At 28.7% G+C, this 16,651-nt stretch overlaps 1 long non-coding RNA gene across 2 annotated transcripts; it reads right to left on the bottom strand.

Annotated features, from left to right (window-relative positions):
* Positions 1 to 3,796: 3,796 nt before the first annotated feature.
* Positions 3,797 to 9,761, bottom strand: LOC127255934 (uncharacterized). 2 transcript variants are annotated; one of them, XR_007839744.1, is made up of 5 exons: positions 9,509 to 9,761; positions 9,303 to 9,388; positions 8,363 to 8,446; positions 4,817 to 4,883; positions 3,797 to 4,044 (listed from the first exon to the last, which is right to left on the bottom strand). It is a non-coding gene; the product is annotated as an uncharacterized LOC127255934 (long non-coding RNA). The 2 variants fall into 2 exon arrangements; XR_007839743.1 differs by lacking the exon at positions 4,817 to 4,883.
* Positions 9,762 to 16,651: the final 6,890 nt, after the last annotated feature.

Here is a 16,651-nt window from a genome sequence, read left to right as displayed (position 1 = left end):
TTTGAGTTAGTTGTGTTAACAGAGATGTACTTAAGCGTTCTTAAGTGGATCGACGTTTAAGCTGTATTGGAGTGACTTGGGCTCAGCCGGTAGCCGTGTTTGATTGATCTGAGCGGTGCAGATGTAGAACACAACTTAATGGCTGTGATGGCGACTCGGGCACAAGGCAAACTCAAAATGGCCGTGAGTCAAGGACGATGTTAGTTCTACCCAATAAGTGAGATCTTGGAGAGAAGCCCTTCGAGTGTCCAATGGCCTGATGATGAGTGAATGAGGTGAGTGCGGGCTTTCTAGTCGAGCTCAATCCACAGTGGGATGCAGCCAATATCGGCATCAATCTCCTAAACCTTTTTTAAGCGCAAAAAGTTAAGCGAAGCTGTTTTCACAAAATGTTATTATTTTTGTGTTTTGCATTATTTCTTTCGGCCCAAATGAACCAAAAGATTAGCAAAGGCAGAAGATATTGAATATACATTGTGAGTTTTTGTAGTAGACTTTCCAAAAAAATGATTATCATGTGTGGTGAGCGTGCAATGGGGGGATGTAAATGGAAAAATGTTAGAGAAGAATCTCCACAAGCCCTCGACTGCTCTCACCCGCCACAAACAAGTTCTCCATCGACTTAGTATCTCCACAACATTGGCATGTAGAAACAATTGGGATACCTCGTTTGTGAAGGTTAGCGTCAATGGAACACGGTTGAGAAAGAGGCGCCATAAGAATGTCTAGATGTTCTATTCTCTATTGATACAAAATTAGTTCATCGAGTTATGAGATTCTCACAACACCAATGGTCGTACAAGAAAGAAAATTCACCATTACTAAAAATTCAAAAGATTTTATCTTAGTATTTTATTCAAATCTTTACATAATTTTTTCAAAATTGGGCTATCGTATACTTTACAAGATATTCATGTTTAGTACCTTTTACCCATGGGTTGAGCTCATAGGGACTTTTATTCTTCTATTTCCACCACTTGCATGTAAAACTTTCGACTACATCCCCAAGCTCTCCTTTTTTTCACATGATTTTCAAATAGAATTCGAAAAAAAAAAAAAAAAAAAAAAAAAAAAAAAAATCAAATTATGCTTCATTGATTGTTATATGAATTACCTCAAAAGAATCGAGTCATAAGTTATTCTAGATCCTAAACCCCCTGTGAGCATAGTTTTAGAGTTGATTCAAGCAAGTCTTTATTTATTTATTATTATTATTTAAATGAAATTGATACTAGACTTTAATTTGTTCACTTGAGGTTATATGCAATTTGAGGTCTTGATTAATAATTGAGTATTAATATAAACTAAATTAGGATCAAACACTCATTCAAACCGAGGATAATCAATAAGGGTGGATGATGAAAGCTACACTCAATAGTATTTTTTCTAAAACATGCTCTCAACTCACAATTTTTAAATAAAAAATTTTACATTAATTTTTCTTTGCACCGAAATAAAAGGAGTGATTTTTTATAGGACTGATGTGGTTTGACATTTTCTCAAATATACCTTTTTTTTTTTTTTTTTTTTTTTTTTTTTGTAAATATTTAAGAATGGGACAAATTGGATAAGACCAAACCCATATACCCAGCATAAGACTCTCTCTGAATGCTAGAAATGAAAAGATTTTGATGCAGAATTAAGACACCATTTGTCCATATGCCAAAATAACATAAACAAATTTTCATTCACACTCTTCTCCTTTTTAGCATACGGAACCACAAAATTCAAATGTAGGAATTAGTCTACTCACACACCCAATCTTCTAACGAAAATAGTAGCAGTAGATAGAATCAATAATCAGCAACGCAGACAACATCAAACTAAACTTCCCCCCCCCCAAAAAAAATAATCTCCCATTTTCTGCATTACTCCCCTTCGTGGGAGCATATGACAAAAAGAATAAGTAACTTTAAAAAACAATCTCAATTTGCTGAGAAATGGTTGCAACAACAACCTCAACAACATCACCAGCCGTTGTTCCAGCAACATCATCAACATCATCAACAGAAATTTCAATTCCTTCATAAATTTCATTTATTCCATTTTCAGGAATTCCTTCTCCTATGGTCTGCTGAAAATAGTTGCAGCAACACCAATACCAACACCAACAACTTCGGTTGATTCGACATTAGTTTTTTTGTAGCAACAACTTCCCAACATAAGAAACAATTGTTCAAGCAACATCAACATCAACAATGGTTTGTGCAACATCAAAAGACCTGAAATCCTTCAAAATCCCGTGTAGGACTAAAATGTTCTTTACCTCGAATTAATCCACAACCACAACGTTCACCATGATCACTCAAACAAGCATCAAATCTGATTTTCACCATTGTTCAATCAAATCTCTTCTCAATTCTTTTTGGATTTTTATTTTAAAAAATCTTTTAAAATTATTTTCATTCTCCAATATTCACCACGAATACTCTAAATACCATGAATATATTGGAGAATTTATTAAGCCTATGCATGCAAAATCAAGTAGGGTACGAATGCATATCCAAAATAACGTCCAAAATTTTCAAATCAATCCGCATCCAAAGCCTTCGTAAGAATGTTTGTCTTTTAATTTTCTTTGGGCATCCATACCAATCTGACTTTAACATTATGTTTCAGTTATTCAGTAGGCCACTGAATATGTCTTCCATTCATCACATCTTTTGTCAATTTGAAATATTTTTAGCTGTATGTCCAAGACATCTGCAGTATCCATAGTCGTTACATCGTGATGATATCTATCTAACGCCATGTGTCCTTCTGAGATTTTTCTCCCATAAACTATTTTTTTTTTTCTTTTTGAGTTCTACTTCACAACTGAGATTTGTTTCTTTTATGGAATTTCGACATCAACACGAAGTCCACCACAAAAAAATGTAGTTGGTTTGCTTTGAGAGGATTCAAAAAACTTATTCTTTTGTAATCTCCGAATGGTTTTCCAATCGAAAGAACTTCATCTAATATCTCTTTTCCCTTTCGAAGTTTATTATTCTTTTGCTCCAACTACACATTTTCAACCTTTAATCCATTAGATTCAGTTGATTTCTCATTAATATCCTTCTTCAAAATTTCGATTCCATCATCCAATTTCTCATTCCGAGCTTCCAATTGGTAGATAGTATCCAGTAGCTCTTTGTTCTTTACCACAAATTTCTTTTGCTCTGCTACCGTCTTCTCATAAGCTTCAATCAACTCATCTGCATCCAGTTCTCTTGATTCTCAGCAGTTTCTGTAATGGAAACTTCCTTTACTTTACTGGCTTCATCGACACCAGCCATGAATGCCACAACTTCATCTTTTTCAGTCTTCTCCTCAACATAGACAGATTCATCTTCATCATTGTCACTCCATATTGTTTGATACACTCTTTTCTCTCTTTTCTTCACCGTTGGACATTCAGATTTAATGTGACCAACTCCTCCACATCCATAGCAGGTAGGCTCTTGAACCGATTCAGGCTTAGTAGATACAATAAACTTCTTCTTGAATCCACCATCAATTTTTTTTTTTAGGCTTGCTGTAATCTGATGGTTTTTGCTCAAAACATTTCCATTTTGAATTTAATGTATTAACACTTGATAGCCACCTCGATTATGAAATTGCCCATACTTTATCTTGGCTGCACGTTTCCCACTAATTATCCTCGAAAGTTTTTGACACGACCCCACTTACACTATAATACTAACGCCAATTCACATATAAGTAAACGATACACATGTTATAATCCCTCTTAATTACTTACATATATAACAACCTGTTAACCTGCTATAATTTTTTTTCTCAGCAAAACATAACATAACTCAACAGTAACCTGTTAACATTCACCAAAAGAATCTCAAACCATATCAAAAACTACACAATCGACATACTCTTTATAACAACACCATACAACTTTTAAAACAGACGTAATATGGAACAACGGAAGCAAAACAAGCCACGGTCTTGCCCGCAGGTCGTCATCTATGTACACGGTAACTCAAAATGCCTGTAAGAGCGCCATGACTACTCCAGTCTGACCATCAAATCACATATCATCAGGATTACCTACAATGCATAAACTGAGTGAGATTTATAAATCTCCATAAGTAGAAATTATGCATAATGTGAAGTTTATCTCAAAATTCTCATTATGCAGAATGTGCTCTCATTTGAAATCACTAATTTATTTATAAAATACTCTCAAGGGCCCCTAGACACACTGCTATACACCGGAAATAGCTCAATATCCACGTATTCAAATCAAATGGTGGCCTACACCAGGTAGCCTACACCGGGTTTCCTCGCAAGGTTTCCCCGGGTCGCTTCTTCCCATATCGCCTCTTCCGAATGCATTGTTTATGCATTGTATGTAAAGTCACAATAGACGGTGGCCTACACCAGGTAGCCTATACCAGGTTTCCCCAAGTCGCTTCTTCCCAGGTTGCCTCTCCTGCCCTCGGTGTATAATAAGTGGTCTAACATAGTAAAACCATCTTATTTCATTTCAATGCATGATATGCATGCTTAATGAAAATGCAATGCAACATATTTCACAATATACATATATTATTGAACTCACTGGTTCAAACCACATCAATTTTGGAGCTCACAGACTCCTTCAACATCAAATATAGAGTTCACAGGCTCAACCATATCACATACAGAGCTCACAGGCTGAAACCAATTTATATACGGAGCTCGCAGGCTCAAATCACATAATCACAGAATATTAATTACATATTACAGTTTTCTGATATTTACATATTGTCAATCAAACATAAATAACTTACAAGATAATATATTTATGCATTGTAGTTGTAAATGAATTTCTACTAACCTGAAATTCGCCAAAAACGTCAGTAACCCTAACTCTTAACGCCTTTTTCACGATTCCAGTATCGTATCTAACAACAATTAATTACAAATATTACCCCAATTTACTAAATAATTATTTCTACTCAAAACTTCATCTACTTAGTAAAAATAGCAATAATTCGTGAACATGAAAAAAATACCTGAACTAGGCTTTTAACAAATTCGGCGTAAATTTTTTATTTTTTTTTATTTTTCTTCGCGTTGCCTTTCTCCCTGTTCTTCTGAATTGATATGGATGAGGTGGTGGGGTATTACCCCGCCCCACCGCCTTAATTAAATTATTATTGTTATTATTATTATTATCATCATTATTATTATTATTATTTATTTAATTATTCTTTTTATTTTACTTTTTATTTAATTACTATAATTAATTTTCAAGTGATCTATATTTAACTTACACCACTAATATCCAAATAATTTACCCAACCTATTTGTATCCTATTAGAATATCAGATAAATTATGATAATATTTTCTTATTAATAAACAGGTAAGACATATACCAAATTATAAAAAATTTAACATTCAATAGTAAAATAAATAACCTAAAATCACCAGTGACATATAAATAATATAAAGTGCACTCAAGGCATGCTCAACTAATTATAAATTAACACATAAATAATATAAACAGAACATATAATTAAACAATTAATACTCAACTAAACTAATGTATGCAACTCATGAAGTATATTTAAACTACCACAAATTAAAATATAAGTAATTTACCAGCACCAAAAATATGAAATATATATTGGCCAATGAGTAGTGAAAAACTCAGGTATCACAGTTTTCAACTAAAAAATGTCATTCTCATCAGATTCGATTAATTCCATGTCTTCCACACTCAGGGTCATACTTTTAGGAGTTTCATCCTTAAGATAGTTCATTTCGTAGCTCACAAATGCACCATACAAGTCATCCAAACTCATATCCTTCAACTTTTGAGGTTCATCGAGCATAATCAATTTTGGTTTGAAGTTCTTTGTAATTGTTCTTAAAATATTCCTCACCAATATTCTTTTTTCGATGTGCATTCCCAATGCTTCAGCTTGGTTGACAATGACCTTAGAACGATTTTAATATTCACCAACCGTTTCGTCTTAATTCATTTTCAGCCCTTTGAATATTGTTTCAATATATTCTAGTTTTGATTTTTTGACTTGGACAGACCCTTCAAATGCATTTTTTAGAAAATCCCAAGCTTCCTTAGCAACCTTGCAGTTGGATATAAGCTTCAACTGAGTTTCATCCATAACGTTGAAAATGGAGTAAATAACTTTCAAATTAGCAATTCCAGCTGCTTTCTTGTTTAAGGTCCATTCTTGCTTTGGTTTCTTCGCAACACTGGAAACATAATCTTTTCCTCAAATAGTCTTTGTTGGATGGGATCACGCGAACTCAACAACATCATAAACATCTTCTCCTTGAGACATCATAAATGGATCTATGTATATTTCGGCATTTTTATTGATATATATATATAATGGCGGTTTCAGTGTTGATTGGGTCATATAAACATTGTACTGATTTGATCCAACCAACACACATAGTGAAGACAGACGGTGCATATTTTATATAGTACAACACAATGTTGTATCATATAGCATATGAAATTTTATATTTATGTTTTACCGTATAAATATATTTATTTATTTATTTTTAAATCAGTATTATATTTAATTATATGAAATTATATAATATGTAATTATGATATATGCTATATAAAATTATATCATGTTCTATCAAATTATATGAAATTATATAATATGTAATTATGATATATGCTATATAAAATTATATCATGTTCTATCAAATATATGTTGTTTGTCTTGAAGATATGTATAGACGGAATCAAATAATTTGTACTTTTACTTTTGTTTTATTTTAATAATTTTGAGATAAAATAATTATTTAATAAAATATTTTCTATAAAAAATAAAATTTTGTTTTTAGTATTTTCTTCTTAAAAAGTAATAAAATAATAGTAAAAACATAATGAATGTTTGTTTAGCATTTATAGAATATAGAATTTTATAAAAATATTTACAAGTAAATATATATATACTCTTTATGTTCTAATTGAAGGTACAATTTTTACTATTTTAGTTTGTCTAACTCAATCAATCAATTTTTTATTGTAGTAAAAAGAATCACATATTAACGCTAAAACTTTTAATTTTTACATAAACTATAGAATATCATTCCATACATACATAAAGTACAAAACACAAAAATATTCAAGACTATATTATACATTTCTACTAACTAATAAATTATTATTATTTTTAATTTACTGAAAAAACTCAAATGGGTACATTTGTTTGGAATGGAGGGAGTAATTTAAAATATTATATATATACACAATAAAATAAAACTAGTAAAAGCATACAAAACATAATTTTACTAGAAGTAACCCTGTGCTATGCACAGGAAGTTGTAAAAATATTATTATTGTATAATAAAAATAATTATAAATTTAAAAATAATCGAGCAATTTTGCTAAAAGCTCGTGTCGTATCCATCTGTAAAAATAAGAAGTTACTACAAAATTAATAATTTATTAAACATATTCAATTTAGTATTAATCAAGTGTTACATTGAAATTTTTTTAGAGAAATATTCAAAATGATTAAATTATTATATAGATAAATATTTAAAGTAAATGATTTTGTAAGTAAATAAAAAATATTTAAATCAACATATAAATAAAAGGTAAAGTACGTATATAAAGAAACTTGTGCAAATTTGAACATTGATCCTACTTTAGCACATATTTCCTTGTGGTGGTATTGCATAATTATAATTTAATAAAAAAATTGTATGACATACTGTCGGTTGAGAAAGATAGAGATCCTAGATCTCAACTCACTTCGGGATATGTTAATCCAGAAATAACTTAATTCAACTAGAAATAGAGATGAAACTTATTCATATAATCAAATTATCTAAACATACTTGAGTACTTTATTCCCAACAACACTGAAAAATTTATCTGAATGTACATCACATTACATAGTAGTTCAATACTATAGTATATAAATGCATTTACTGTACCCCCTTGAATTCCTGTTGATTGATGTTTATTTTGCTTAGATTCCTCGTCCATGAAAAATTTCTTTTATCATTTTAGTTTCAGTTTGTAGATTATTTGAATTCAATTAGCTACACTCAATGTCAGATGAGCATCTAAGTTATAATAGTTTCTTTGTCGCAACAGAAATTGTAGTTATTCTTTTTCTACCTATATTCTATGATTTAGGTTTTACAGGAATACATCTATGTGTACGGGTCAAACAGAATGATGTAGATTTCATGAACTCAAACTCCTTCTTAGTGATATATCTACATGACCTTTTTTCCACAAAACGTCAGCTTCTTCAATAATATAAAGGTTTTAAAGAACTGAATTTGGTCATTTTAGCAAAAAAAATTCTCCAACCATTGAGCTATAGTGTGGAAGCATGAAAAATAATAACCTAAAGAGTGGAGTTAAGCGAACAGTACCTGGTGAAGATTTATCTGCTCCCGATGAAAAGAAAGGGACTTCAACTTATGGACATATTCTTTAAAAAAAGTTGGCCAATGATCCTGTCATCATGAAGCCTAAGATATTAAAACATAATATAAGCCTAATGCAAACTGAAGTCTCAAAAAGTGATGACAAATTATATGTCCGTTATTGCATTTTAAACTATAATTCTTCCTGTTGTTATTATAATTGCTCAAGCTGAAAATAACCCCCTTCGAGATTCAATATCATAAACTGTCCTACCAGCCAAACTACTAAAGCAATAACTGTGACACATCAAATTAAATTATGTAACAAATAATACTACATCTCATAATTGAAAACAAATATTTATGTTTAATAATAATAATAATAACTAATGCTTTTGTGCATTATGTTCCTTGCAATTCCAAAACCATCTAATAAGCAATTCTCACGTCAAAATTTGAAAGTACATTTTGATGCTCAACAACAGAGTATTTCTATTAACCATATGACAATGGTAAAACATGATTATTCAAAATAAGAAACTAATGGTTCTTTCAACTCCAAAACCAAGTGAAACATGATTATTCAAAATAATGCAAATGCACAATCAAATTAGAAGCAAAAAGAGAAGAAAAATACCAATCAAGAACAACTCCAACTGATATTGCGTTAACAAATGATAAGTAAATTAAGTGGGACATTTCTATTGACATGAGACAATTATATTAATTATCATCAATCAAATCAAATTATGTAACAAACAATACCACATCCTATAATTCAAAACAGAAATTTATGTTTGATAATAAAAAACTAATGGTTGTTTCAACTCCAAAACCAAGTAAAACATGATTATTCAAAATACTGCAAATGCACAATAAAGTTAGAAATAGAAGGGGAAGGAAAACACCAATAAAAAACAACTCCAACTGATATTGTGTCTCATACGTTGAGATCACCGGACATGGTTGGGGGAATATAATGGGTCGCAAGGATGTCCAAAATTGCTTCTTTTGTTGTCTTCGTCTAGAGGACTACAATATGCATTCAACAAAAATTAGGAAAGTAAGTGGTCGAATGAATCTAGGTAAACACATCAAATTAACGGGATAACTGAATAGTATAATGGGATAAGTGAACGCGTAAATTAACACCTCAAATTAAGTGGATAAGTGAACACGTGTTGTAGATCAAGATGAGATCGATCCAAAATCTTACTGGAGGTACAGGCCGCGTCGAATAAGGCCGGTGATATTCCGAGGTGTTGAGGGAAGGAGGTAACCGGATGGGGCAACCGGAAAATTGGCGGTGCAGTGGTGAGTTTCTGGTCAACGGCCATGATTGCGGAAGTGGAAGAAAGTCCGGAGTGAGGTGGCCATGAGTTGAGGTTGAGGTTGTGCAGCGAAGGGTTTGTGGAGCCTCTGTCATGGATTAGAAGGATGAAAGTCATTTAATTTTTAATTCGTAGGATCCACACTCATAAAATAAATAAATAAAAAAATTAATAGGCCAACACGTGGCGTGATCCCTGCCTTTATCCCTGCCTTTCCAGGGTAAATATATATATGCATATTAGATGATACCTTTATAATTCTTCATATTTACCAAAAAAAAAAAACAAAACAAAACCTAAAAATATAAAATACTAAACAACCACATTATAAAAAAAAAGCACTCCATTCGTCCATATAATTTGTTCATATTTTTTGCTTTCATCAATCTTATATAATTGTCATTTCTTTTTTTAAAAATAATAATATATTTTAATTAAATTTTAAATTTTATAATCTATAAATTTCTTAATTTAAATTAAATTAATTAATCATTTTAATTATATTTTATAATTATTTGTATTATATATAATAATTATTTTTATTAACATAGTTTTTATTTATTTATTAATTATACTCTTATTTAAATTTCATATATATCTACAGAAAATTGAACAAATAAGATGAGACAATAATAATAAAGGCATAATAAATAAAGTTAATTAAAAAAATTAATATCAAAATAATTTATTTAAACATAAATATAAATTTTATTCATTTTATTTAAGATCTTAAATTTATTTTATAATAACTTTTATACCAACATTATGTGTACATATATAAATAGATAAAATAGTATAAAAGTCTCTGTAATTTATTGAATTTTCTTAAACCTTTGATGATCCAAAATTTTTATAAAACTTATTTGTAGTTTCTAAAATATTGTATAAAAATATCTCATCCATTAGTATTTATAAGAAATTGTAAAACACACGTCTAAACTGCGAGTAGTATCACAAAATCATAGTTAATAGATGAAGATACAAAAATACCCTTCTTAATAAAAGTATTTTTTTCTTCACCCTCTTTCGCTTTCCTCTATTTTAGGGTCACTTTCGTCACTTGCAATATGAGGAGCGGCAACAACAACACACACAGGGGGAGGAAGGGGAGGATTGGGAGTTTCGGGGGCGGCCATGGGGTAAGATTAGGGGTGGGCATCGAAAATGTAATTGGTAATCAGGCCCGGCCTTGGGCCAGGGCGAAAGGGACCCTCGCCCAGGGCCCAAAATGCAAAAGGGCCCATCAACATGTAGATATATATATATATATAAAAGATGTTTTAAAAAATAAAAATAAATAATAAATTTATAATTGAAAAAAAAAAGTCAAAATACAGTGTGGCGTGCAGTTGCAATGGTAGTTTCTATGTAATCTCTATGAGAATTTTAAAAGGAAGTTGCAGAGTTGCTTGAAGAGTTTTTTTAGACTGTTTTTAACTTTTTTTTTTTCATTTTATAAATTTCTTTTAAGTTATATGTCAATTTTCTTATTTCTTTCGTTCTTTCTCTGTTCTCTGTTCTCCATCTTTATTCCGCATCCATTCATCTTCACACTGTGATTTTTTGTTTCTCCAATCTACAATTTTTTATAAGATTATTTTTTTATTCTACAGAATACAGAATAACAAAGTCAATGTTAGATTTTATTGTTTTAAAATTTTAATAGTGTATATTTTTGTTAATGTTTATTATTTGATTTTTTAATATTTATTATATGGTATTTTCTCTATTGCAGGTACAAGATAAAGAAAAAAAATAAAGAAGAAAATTCAAATTCTAAATCACTCAGAATATTTTTTTCGTACATTTAAGGTAACGACTAACAAGGTTTAACTTTTTTTTTTTATTTTAGGGATTAAACTCTTTTATTATTTTATTATATTTTTAATTGTCTTACATATATATTATTGTTTCATTTATATGTCTAATTTTTAGAACGTTTAAATTTTGAAATTTTATATCTTTTTACCAATTGTATATTATTTATTATTTTTTCAATGTAGGTATCAAGGAACACACAATAAAAATTGGCAGTAAAGCAAAAAAGAGGAAAATTCATCGGGTAGTGTTGTTATTTTATTGTTTTATTTATATTTATAAATTTTTTAAAATGCTATCTAAAAAACATTTATCAGGAAGTGGTAAAAAAAAAAACAAGAAGAACAATTAATAAAATCACAAAAAGGAGCTTTAGATAAATTTTTCAATAAGAATATAGGTTATTCTACGAGTTTTGATGAATTAAATGATAATTATATTGAACATTCTAAATCTATTGAAAATTTAAATAGCGAAAATATTGTCGATATTGATATTATCAATAATAATAAGAATAATAGTACTAGTAGTAGTAGTAATAATAATAATAATAATAATATAATAATAATAATAATAATAATAATAATAATGAAATAGGATTATAAATTGATGATAGTGATATTTTTTATTTAGATATTTATGATCCTAAAAATTGGGATAATTTGGATAGTATACAAGAAAATATTTTAATTGAAAATGGACTTAGAAGAGAATTAGGTCTTACTTTTCCTTTATATAAGACTTACAGACATTTTTCATATGTCCATTACTTTAGAAAATTAAATAATGGAGAAATTAGTGATAAAAAATTGTTAGTTTATTCTAAACATGTAGATAAAATATATTGTTTTTGTTGTAAAATGTCTAAGAAAAATAACAGTAAATGTTTGTTTGCAAATGATGAATTTAAAGATCGAAAACATTTAGCCGAAAGACTTAAACAACATGAAAATAGTATTGAACATATAACATATATGAATACTTGGAATGAATTAAAAATAAGATTAAATAAATATCAAACAATTGATAAAGATATTCAAAAAGAAATTACAAAATAAAAGGAACGTTTGAGACAAGTTTTAATTATAATAATTTCTGTTGTAAAATGTCTTTCTAAACATAATTTAGCTTTTCGAGGTTCGAATGAAAAACTTTATAAAAACAGTAATGGTAATTTTTTAGAAATAATTGAAATGATTGCTGAATTTGATATAGTTATGCAAGATCATATTAGGCGTATTCAAAATAATGAAATTCATTATCATTATCTTGGTCACAAAATTCAAAATGAATTAATTTCTTTATTGGCTCATAGTGTTAGAAGTTCAATTATAAAAATTATTAAAGAGTCAAAATATTTTTCAATAATTCTATATTGTACCCCGGATATTAGTCACCAATAACAAATGACTTTAATTGTGCGTTGTATAGATATGTCAAGTAGTAAAATTAAAATCGAAGAATACTTTTTACAATTTTTGCAAGTAGAAGATACAAGTGGTTTAGGAATTTTTAAAGAATTGAAAATGCAATTGAATACCTTGATCTTAATATTGATAATATAAGGGGTCAAAGTTATGATAATGGATCTAATATGAAAGATAAATACCAAGGAGTTCAAAAAAGATTACTTGATATAAATCCTAGAGCATTATATATGTCATGTGCTTGTCATAGTCTTAATCTTACACTTTGTGATATGACACATTTTTGTACAAAAGTAGTATCATTTTTTGGAATTGTGTAACATATATATACATTATTTTCAAGCTCGACAAAAAGATGGAAATTTTTGCTCGATAATATTTCAAATTTTACTTTAAAATCTTTGTCAAACACTCGTTGGGAAAGTAGAATTAAAAGTGTTAAAGCTATTAGATTTCAAACTCCTCAAATTAGATTAGCTTTGTTAGATTTAATTAATTCATGTGATGATGCTAAATCAAAAAGTGAAGTTGAAAGTTTGATTGGTTCACTTGAATCCTATGAATTTTTACTTGGTATGATTATTTGGTATGATATTTTATTTGTTATTAATAGTGTGAGTAAAAAATTACAATCTGAATTTGTAAGTATTGATACGGCTATGAAACAAATAGAGGATGCTTTATTATTTTTTGAAAAATATAGAAATGAAGGACTTTTCAATAGTATGCATGTTGCAAAAAAAATTGCTTTAATTATGGATATCGAATGCGTATTTCCAACTAAACGTCGTATTTTTAGAAAAAGAAAATTTGATGATAGTGATCAAAATGAACAAGTACAATCAGAAGAAGAAAACTTTAAAATTAATTATTTTTTAGTTGTAGTAGATATGACCATTATTTCATTTAATGATAGGTTTATGCAATTGAAAATGTTTAATAGCATTTTTGATTTTTTATTTAATTCACAAAAATTAAAATCTTTAGACAATAAGGAGTTAAGAGAATGTTGTACTGTTTTATTAACTATTTTTTCTCATAATAATATTTCTGATATTGACATAGAAGAAATGATTGCTGAATTAAAAGTTCTACGAATGATTTTACCTGATAACTTAATGTCACCGATTGAAATTCTTAAATTTATTAGAGCGGCTGATTGTTATCCTAATGTTTCCATAGTCTATCGTATTTTATTAACTGTACCAGTAACAGTAGCATCAGCCGAAAGAAGTTTTTCAAAATTAAAATTATTAAAAACTTATTTAAGATCGTGTATGTCTCAAGAACGATTAAATGGTTTGGCTATGTTGTGTATTGAAAAAGAAATATTAGAAAAAATTAATATTGATACTATTATCGATGAATTTGCATCTAAAAATGCTAGAAGAAATTATTTTATTTAATTATTTATATTTTTATTATTAAAAAAATTATTGTGATATATTTTAGGGGCTCATAATTTGAATTTCGCCCTAGGCCTATGAAACCTCAGGACTGTTGGTAATTGGAATATTTGAAGTCGGTTTTTTCAAAATTTTTTAAAAAGAATTTTTTAAAAAGAATTTTCCGACCAAATCCAAATTCAAATCCAATTTCAAGTTCATATTTTTCAATTTCAATTTCTCAATTCAAAATTAATTTGAATTCGGTATTTATCGGATTGATCAAATTCAATATAAACATAATAAATTTGAATTATGATGATCTAAATTTATTAATTTATTTAAAATATTATAATAATATAATCAAATATAAATAAAATAAAATAATGTAAAATTACACTCTGTCCGTCCAACATAAAGTGCCCATATTTTTATTTTCGTCTATTCCATATAATTTGTCCTTTCATTATTTGAAAATATAATTATACACTTTAATCACATTTTAAATTGTATAAATCTAATTTTAATTAAACTATTTAGTTATTTTAATCTTAATCTATAATTATTTTTATTATACAATAATTATTTTTACTAATACATTCGTAATTACTTACTAATTATAATTTACCTAAATTCATGTGTCTACCGTACCATAAACACTTTTAGTGAGATAAAAAGAGTAGGGTTTTTTTTTTTTTTTTTTTTTTTTTTTTTTTTTAATGTTTGGTGAATTGGTGTTATATAAAGTAATTTTTTTTTTCAAAAAAATAAAATAAAATATATGTATATATAATATTAAATAAAATAATTATTTGAATTCGAAATCGGTAAATCCGAATTCAAAAATGGTAAAACCATATTCGAATTAATTTAAAAAATATTGAATTTGGCATATTCGAATATCGTCTGAATTACAAAGCTGTTAATTTGAATTCGATCGATAAATAAAAAAATTGATAATTTTGCACACTCCCAGGTGAAGTAATCGGCGGGGGGAAGAGCGATAGAAGGTCTTTTAGAGGGGTCGACAGGGGCACGGGAGGGGGATGCTTTGCTCAGATTGATTGAAGTAGAACCAATTTTTCTTTTTCTTTTTTTTCAATCAATCTACCAAACAAACAAATAAACCATTTTCCAGATGCTTTAATTGATTCTCTCAAAACCCAAAGCAATTAAATTAAGAATTCCTCCAATCTTTGCAAAATCCATAGCAACAAAATTAATAATTCTCCAAATCTTTGCAAAACCCAGAAAGGAAGAAGAAGAATAAGCAATACATTCAATTGATTATTCATCTATGTGCATATATACACATGCAACATGCAGAGAAGAGTGGGAGCGTGGATGAGACTGAAATTAAGAATTCTTTCAAACTTTTGCAAAATTTAGAACGACAAAATTAATAATTATTCAAATCTTTCTAAAACTCAGAAAGGAAGAAGAGAAAAAAAATAAAAACAGTAAATTTAATTGATTATTCGCGCGTGTGTATATATATATATATACACACTCTCGCAAAGAGGGGTGGTGGGGGAAAGAAGAATAAGAAGGGAGAAGGAAGAGGAAAAAATTGGTGGATGGATGAGGGGGGACTTTAAAAATGAGTATATATATATATATATATATGATTGATGTTCAATTTTGAAAGAGTATAACTGTCGGGACGAGTAAAATATTAACACCGTTAGTTCAATTTTAAAAAAATGAGACATGTACAATATTTTTCAAAGCACAATAGATTTTATAAAATTTTATGACTAGAGAAAATCTTTAGCAAAATTTGAAAATCACAAAAAAATCTTATGCTATTTTGCCATATAGAAATATTGGGTCTTTTGGGCCCCTTCTAGAAATAGATCCGGACATGGTCCATATGGTTTGTCATGGGCTGGGCCTAATCATTAAAATTTGTAAAAAATAAAACAAAAAGATCAAAGAAGGTTAGGAGAGAGATTTGATTTATGTAGGACATTTGGACGACGAAGACTATGTCACAACTTTTGGATCCAAGATATGAAAACTTCTTAGGGTGCACTTGTTTGGTGGTTTCGATTTTGAGTTGAGATTTGAATAGTAAAACTTTTGAATTTGAATAGTTGTATGATGTGATATAAATAGGTGTTGATGTGATGTTTTGAATGTAAAATTGATTTTTATTATAATATAAAAAATAAAAAAATAAGTGTTTGATTTGATATTTTTTGGGAGAAAAAAATTGAATGAATAGTGTAAATCCAATCCAATCCCCCAAACAAACACACGCTAAATGCTATGGGCTAAATGCAAAAAATGATGTGTCCTATACAATACTATAAATATGTTGATTAAGATTGC

This window comes from Andrographis paniculata, unplaced genomic scaffold (genome assembly GCF_009805555.1).
Source record: "Andrographis paniculata isolate CXL003 unplaced genomic scaffold, ASM980555v1 Contig54END, whole genome shotgun sequence".
Classification (NCBI taxonomy): Eukaryota; Viridiplantae; Streptophyta; class Magnoliopsida; order Lamiales; family Acanthaceae; genus Andrographis; species Andrographis paniculata.
The sequence above is the reverse complement of the archived record's forward strand: the minus strand, read 5'-3'. Positions and strand labels throughout refer to the sequence as shown.